The 7,843-nt window shown below is 49.1% G+C and overlaps 1 protein-coding gene across 1 annotated transcript in view; it reads right to left on the bottom strand.

Annotated features, from left to right (window-relative positions):
• PTCH1 (patched 1) overlaps window positions 1-7,843 on the bottom strand; it is a 67,734-nt gene that overhangs the window by 59,222 nt on the left and 669 nt on the right. The window lies entirely within an intron of this gene.

Genomic DNA, 7,843 nt, shown 5'->3' with positions numbered 1-7,843 from the left:
CGCTGTTGCCGCGGCTGCGGGCGCCCCGCGCGCCTGGATACTCGGCTCGCGAGGAAGCTGCTGACCGCCGGCAGTTCGGGCTGGGGCTCTGGTTGACAGACCTCCTGCTGCTGCCGCTGCTGCTGCTCACACGGCAGGCGCTGCTGCCGTTGCAGCCGCGGCCGCTGCCGGGGAGTCAGACCCTGCGCCTTCCATTGCCACATTGCGCGGGGGTCCCGAGGTCTCTGCGGCAGCCGCTGCCCACATCCAGTTCACGGGAAAGTGAGAGCCGGCGCACGGAGCCAGCGTGTCTTTCGGGCGCTCGCACGGTGCTCCTCGCGGTCCCTAACTCTCCCCACCCGCCCCCCGCCCCGCGCCGCGACCCCTTCACTGCAGAAAGAGCTAGAAAATCCCCTCCAGGCTTGCTGGCCTTGCTGGGTCCCCCGGCACGTCCCGGTTTGCCCGAGCGGCTGAGGAGGGCAAGCGCAGAGCCGCCGCTTTGGGGTCCGAGTGTGCCCGGCGAGCCTCAGCGCTGCCGGGCCGGGGTAACCGCCGCCGCCGCTGCTCCCGCGGCTGCTGCTGCTGCTGGCGGTGGCGGCTCCTGAAGCTGCTGCTCCGGCTGCTCGGGTTGTTCGGGCTCTGATTGCTGGGTTCGCGGCGGTTGCTCGGTCCGGGACTGTGCTTTCTCGTGCTCCTCGCCGACCCGCTGGACCATTCTGCCCCAGTGCAGCGCGCCTCTCTCGCTCCCGGGACCTGGGGACTCCGCTGTGTGTGTGTGCAGCGGGCAGCGGCCGCAGCAGCTCCTTGATTCAATAGATGAGATGGAAGAAGAAAAAAAAGAACTCTCTCCATTTGGAGAAAGAGGAGGAGGAGGGGAGGGGGTGGAGGGGGAGAGAGCGAGCGAAAGAGAAAAAGGCTGGAGCTCCCGCCCCCGGGGCTGTCAGATGGCTTGGGTTTCTGCGACGCGATTGGCTCGCGGAGGGCAGAAATTACTCAGCAAACATGACTATTATTAGCTGCTTAGCAACAGCTCACCAAAGTAGAGAGACCACCCAGGTAGGCAACCCCAGTGTGTGCATCCCCGGCTTCGGGGGGAGCCTCGGAGAGCGCCAACCTTCTCGCATGCAATACTTCCATTAAGGAATGCTCCCTCCCCCCTTTTCTTATTCCTTTTCTTTTCAACAGTGTCTTCTTTTTGTAAGACTTTTTGCCCGTAACCCATTCTCTCTCACTCCCTACTTCTCTCTTTCCCCTTCTTCCCCCCTCCCACACACACGCGCGCGGGCGCGCGCACACACACACACGATAGTTTGACTCGCGATAGTCTTGAGGGAAATGTAATATTTTTTAAAGCGCTTAAACAATTTCTGAGATTCCTCAAAGAAAACCCTTTCAGAGGAACCTTGGCCTCAAGCTGCAGCAAATACTGGGAGGTCCGGCTTGAATTCCCAGGCCTGCACCAATAATGACAGGGTGGTGGATAGTGCGCCTGTGTGTGCCAGGTTTTTTTTTTTTTTTTTCCCTCTCCTCTTTTCTTTTATAACTAAAGAGTCGACTTAGGCTCTCGCAGGGAACAACGCCTCACACTAAGATAAACAAAATGGAAAGTTAAAGAGGAAAGTAAGGTTGTTGAGAAAAGCCACCCTTTCTTAAAATCCGTTTTCCCCCTTCCTCCCACCCCCTACAAGAGGAAAAAAAAAAAAAAAAAACCAACCCCAAACCATGGCAGCAGAGTCCTGGTGTGAAGGAGGGTTTTATAAACGTGGAATCCAGTCTCCGAAGCAAACTCTCGTAGAGGCACAGTCGTTTTTATTTGAATCTTTAATGTGACATAAGTAAAGGAGAAACAACAGAATCCTTTTACAACCGAAGAAACGGGAACTGTTTCCTTGAGAAAGAGACAAGTTTTCTTAATATTTTGGGTTCATTTGGATTCGCTCTGCCTTATTATTAGCCACAGGTTCTTGTTTATTTAGTCTGTTTTAAACTTTTTAACCCCCAAATCGATACACTTTTTGTAATATTTAATAAAAGCGTGGCGTAGGGGAGAATAAACGCTTTGATGTTGATCCATTCAAAACAAACTGGGCTGATTGCGCGAACTTGTCTGGACACTAGGGTCAGTGTCACCTAGACATCCAGGTATTCACTTTCCTGGGACGAAAACACGCTGCCCTTTGAGATGGATCCTAGGCTTATGGGCAAATAAAACTGTTTGCCCAACTCCCCTTTTTTATTTCAAGAAGTTTTCCTTGGAGCGTGGAATTTGGTTATCTTACTTTTGCAAGTTATTGGATAGATTAGAGACCAGACCCACAAATCCTCGATTCTGCCTTACTTTACTATTTTCCTATTTTTTCCTTTTTAAAGCGGGGTTGAACTGCAGCGGGACTTTGGCAACTAGAAACCACTGCAGCCATTAAATGGGGCAGTGTGGCTTTAAGATGCACACGGTGTGTGTTCATTGAAAAAAAAAGAAGAAAGGAAAGGAAAGAAAGAAACCCAGATGGAGGGAAAAGGGGGAGGGAGCGGGGGAGGAGGAGCCACGAGGCCACGTGACCCAGGGCCGGGCCGGCGCGTGCTCGGCGACTGAGGCCTTTCCGCGAGCTCGTGTTCGAGTGCGCCCGCGTGCACGCGCAGCCGGGCTCCGCGTCTGCCTGTGCCCGCGCCGCCCAGGTGGAGCAGGTAGGAAAGTCGGTACGCTCAGCAGGCGCCCGGAGAATTTCACGTCTCCAGTTCGGCTCCCCGGGAGCCCAGGCGAGGCACGCGCCCCACCGGCGCGGACGGACGTGCCGGACGCGCCGTAGTACATTCCTGAAGGCGGTCCGGCCCCCTTACGTTGCCCAATGCCCGCGCGGGCTCTGCGCGGCGAGCCAATGACTGGGCGCCCGGGTCCCTTCCCATTCAGCCGCGGCGCGTCGGTAGCCTGGGCTCTAAAGGGACTGCAGCGGGGCGCGTCGGCCACCGGAGCGGCCCACGCGGCACCCGCTGGGGGTCTGCCGGGCAGCCCTCCCGCCCCCTTCTTTCCTCTGCGGTGGCTTCCTACTCCCGGCTTCTTAACCTTCTCCCCCTTCCTTTCTCCATTCTCTTTCATTCCTTACTATACTTTCCCTATTTCTCTTCTATTTAGTCTGGCCGCCTTCCTCCTAGCCTTTTCTCCTTCTAGATTTAACTGGGAAGCCCTGCCCCCCTGAATCCCAAAATGATTAAATGCTGGCGGTACCTAGGGAGGGGCAGAAGGTCCTGTAGAACAGAGACAAAGGGAGTCGAAATGTCTGGGGGTGTTCTTGAAGTCGGGAGAAGGGCCGAAGCACCCCGCCAGCGCGGAAATTCAAAAACGCTTAACTCTGAAGAAGCACGTGATTTTGTGCACCGCTCTCGGAAGAGCTGCTGAAGTCCTGAAGGGAAGACTAATAATTGCAATTAAAATGTTGCAGTAAGATTGGACTAGACACAACAAGTTTGATCTGTGAGCAAAATGCTGCTCTTTTATTGTATTTCATAAATAGCATAAAGCGGGAGAGGTGATTTACTATTCTAGCTTTTCTTAATGAATGGTTCTGCAGACATTACAAGCGAAACCATATCGTGCTTGCCGCTGTAAGTTTTTAAAGACATGTGGGTGGTACCCCTACTTTTATGTGTTAGACTTTTTATAGAGGTTTGCTGTATGACAAGGTGGCTGTCACAGACAGGTTGCTATATTTATCTTTTCAAATTTCTTTACAATGTTTTAGACAAAAGATTAGTTTTTCCTCCCAGTCTTTTATTATAGCAATTTCAGTATAACTATTTGGATTATGAATTTCTAAAATGAAATTATAGGCTATATACACATAATGGCTCCCTACTCCTCTCCACACGCAGCTGCATGCCCTCTCCTTGGGGACTGCTGCTACATGCGCAACATTTCACTGGCAATGCTCCTTCCACTCGGGCTCTTTCCCTCAGTTTGACTTAATTCCTAAACGTTTTGAACATTGGTCTCCGGGGTTTTCAGCGCTCTGAGCCTCCTCACCCGCTGTTTGATAGGTTAACTTTTCAGCATCTCAGACAATGGTCCTGGCCTGTAAATTCTACCCAAAGGTAGAAATCCCCGGCTTTTGCTCTAACAAGCGCTATCTTAATCTCCCCACCCCCACCCGCCGCTTCCCCTGTGGTCTGCTTTTTTCATACACAGAGATGAATTACTTTGAGGATCTAATTGGTCTTGTTTCTGTAACGTTTTAAGAAAGGGAAGAGGAGCCAGAGTAAAAGCCTGCTCGACTTGGGTGGTCAGGATTGAGGCTGCCCCCAATTTGCCTCATTGCTGATGCATGCGAGTGCGACATTCCCAGCGATAATGTTGTTCCTAATCAATCTGCCCTTATTTACATTTGTAAGCATTGTCGACTTTAATATGCATGCCCTGTGCAGGGGAACGCTGCCACACCGGGTTTGTTAACTTCAGCTAACCACAAGGATTCCAGAGACCTGCGAAGGAGCTGGGGGGTGGGGGGGGGGCAGTTTTTGGAGGTATTCCTTTGGGAAGACAGTCTCCTTCAAAGACCTTTAGGCAGTGTGACTCCCCTCCCCTCCTGAGAATTACCAAATAAGTCAGAGCTTGGGGCCTGTTCAACCAGCAGGAGTTGCTGGCTATCTTTGGAGTAACTGTCAAGTGTTCCTTCCATTTTCCCTTTCCAAGTAAAGTTCATTCTAATGCTCTGTTAGTTTCTTCTCCCCTTCATGATCCAAGACTTCACAAGAGTCTGCAGCTTTCAGAACAGATTCCACAAGCTCTTTAAAATGTGATTCCCTTCTCCCTCCTCTGCTCTAGTACTTCAAATTCCATGACTGTACCACACGCATCTCAAAAATGACATCTGATTATCCAAATGATGAAACTGAAATAAAACATCTGCCCTTTGTTTTTGGACATTCCAATGATAAGCAATTGTGGGAGCTGGACTTGGTGGAGTAATGAGAAACCACAGTGAGATTTACTTTTCACTGGTTCCTTAGATCCAACCAAATGGCTCTTTGAACTCTAATGTAATTTAGTTAATTTTTACAGAGTATAAATGAAGAAAGGGATAAATGATTCTAGTAATTTGACCCTTGGGCCATGTAATAACTTTGTCTACTGAGTTTCATACTCTTCCACAAATGTGACGAATTGCAAACAAGACATTAAGTCCTGGGGTATTCCTAGGAGGAGAAAGAAATTGGGGGGTTGGTGTCATAATGTATTTATAGATGGGAGCCCACACTACAGCATGAGTGATTGGCCAGAACCATCAGCAGTTTCAAGCAGGTACCTCAGAGAAGATTTGAGTCTTGACTCAACTCAAGCCAATATGCCACCACACTTTCTTGGCTCCCTAAGAATGCCTTATTATTTTCTCATTGGCAGCTTTTGTATTTACTTTAAAAATGAGCCTAAAAGGTTTGGGGGGGAGGAAACAAAAGATTTAGCAGCCACAGAATGTAAAACTCCTAAGCATGACACACACCCCCTCTACCTTGCTTCCTCCCCCTAACCCCTCCCCTCCCCAGGACTACAGGAAAGGGAACAGCTCTAGCCAACCTGTCAAAATAATGCTGCTAATTACCCCTGATCTCCTTTAATGGGAAGCTGCTCCCAATTCCACAAAGGAGTAAATGAGGGGTCTACAGCACAAACCCACAGTATTGACATTTTTTGAGCTTATAGTGCGCTGGGGGTGGTGGCAGAGGGGTGATGTCTTAAGAGCCCAGAGATTTCCACATTTATTGCTTCAGATTCAAATGCTAGGTTAAAAAAGGAAATTAGATTTTATGCAGTCCAAAGTTCTCTTGCTGGGATGTCACCAACTGCAGAGAAAATGTTCAGAGCCTACAATGAACTTGAAGGAAATCTTAGAATTGATCCTTATTTTGATTTCCCCTCTTCTCTAAATGTCTTCTTAGTCACATTACTCTAATGGATAGAGGTGTGTTATGAAAAGACCCATACTTTGCACATTTTTTCCTCTATCTTTGGCTTGCCTCATCTCTGTCCATCTAATATATCTATATCAAGCTTTACATTTGGTAAAGGGCTCTCTGTTGATTTCAGTGATCTCTGCCATTGGGTCTTACATGAAAAAGAAGCTGAGCAACATGATCCCTTTGACCCACTGCTGGAGCAACAAATTTATTAGAGATATAGGCATGAGAAATGAAAGGGAAGTAAAACAATTCCTGCTTATTGTGTGTCTTTCTTTCATACTGCTAATCCGGTTTACACATCACGCCTACATGTCTCAATAGGCTTTATACACTGTGGCAGAGGGGGGAGAAAATAAAAGGTATGTGTGTATATGTGTGTGTGTGTGTGAGAGAGAGAGAGATTATGATAAAATAGAGAAGATATTTTAATCCATTTTGATTTGTTTCATCAGCTTTTCAGTCTAGAAAGTTGAAAACAATTTGTGAAAAAGGTCTTTTCCCCCACAAAATAACACTGAATGGTACTAACTCTTATTCAGATAATTTGTTAAATTATGACTAGATTATAGTCAGAAATCAGGTACACTTGTGAGTTTGAAATAATACCCCAAATTAAGAATAGGGCTATTGGTGTCTACCTTGATTCAACAGTTTTAATTTAAAAAGATCTTGACCTCAAAGGCCTTTTGCTGTCTTGTGGAAGGAAGCTGGTGACAACTGGAACACACGCACTCTCACCATTGAAGGCCCCTTGTTTTACAACATGGGTACACAAAGCACCTGAGGCAACAATTTATCCTAAGGTACCACCCACAAATAATAAGTTATAGTAACAAAGGATGACACCAACCAGCATTGTCTTTCTTTGTGGAGGCAATTAATAGCATGTTGAACTATTGGAACTCCCCCTGCCCTCCCCAAAAGAATCGAACACACACAAAAGTGGAAAATAGAACTATTGTAGTAGTTAAAGACCTCAGTCATCAATTATTAAGTATTTAGAGCCACCCATGTAGGTCTTTTTTATTTATGTTTAGACTTTTCATATTTCCCTTCCCCAGGAAAGAAAGAAGGATAAGAGGGGAAAGATGGTCTTTTTCCCCGGGTGTAGGAAAATAAAGGTCTCTGAGCATCTAACAGAGACAAGAATCCAAGTGATTCTTATGACACAAAAATTGAGATCCAAAAACTTTGGGCATTGGGCTCTTCCGCACACTAGGAGTCATTTTAAATCTGAACTTAAATAGTTGAGACATAGCACATATCACCCCAGAGGTACAGTCTCTAAAGTGCTGTGGTCCCACTGTTGGCACAGGATCTAAAAGGATTTGGATCTGTCTGCCCCACTTTAGGGCTCCCCTGAGGTCGCACTCATCCTACTCAGCATTGGGCTACCGCCCACCTCTTTAATGGGTAGCAGGCACCAGAATGCCCTATTCCGTGGGCGCCAAGAGTCAACATATACCCGGTCCCTTTCTGAACTCAAAAATGCTCCTCTGACCCTTGACCACCACTGGTAGCGGGGAAGGGATGTCTGAGTTTCAAGCTTGGGTAAGGTGCTTCTCTCTTCTAGCCGTGCGGGGGGGTAGGGGGGTGCGGGGCGGGGGGTGTCACACTCAACTAGGCTTCAGTGCCCCGGACGGAAAGCGAGGTTTGTGGGTGCCAGACGGGCGCGCGAGCCCCTCCAGCAGGTCTCCCAGCTCCACTCGCACCAGCGTAGCGGCTCGGTGCGCGCGCGCTCTCAGCCCGCACCTCCCCCAGGCGCTGTCATTCCGTCCGCACCAGCCCTGCCATCCACTGGCGAGTCTCTAGCCACCACTAGGATGAGGAGCGGAAGCCAAGGTGGCGACCCTTTCAAGCGTGAAAATGGGATCCCCGGGCGACCCCCTCCGTGAGAACTCCCCCCCGGAGCCGT

Source organism: Condylura cristata, unplaced genomic scaffold (genome assembly GCF_000260355.1).
Source record: "Condylura cristata isolate star-nosed mole 26May11 unplaced genomic scaffold, ConCri1.0 scaffold00017, whole genome shotgun sequence".
NCBI lineage: Eukaryota > Metazoa > Chordata > Mammalia > Eulipotyphla > Talpidae > Condylura > Condylura cristata.
The sequence above is the reverse complement of the archived record's forward strand: the minus strand, read 5'-3'. Positions and strand labels throughout refer to the sequence as shown.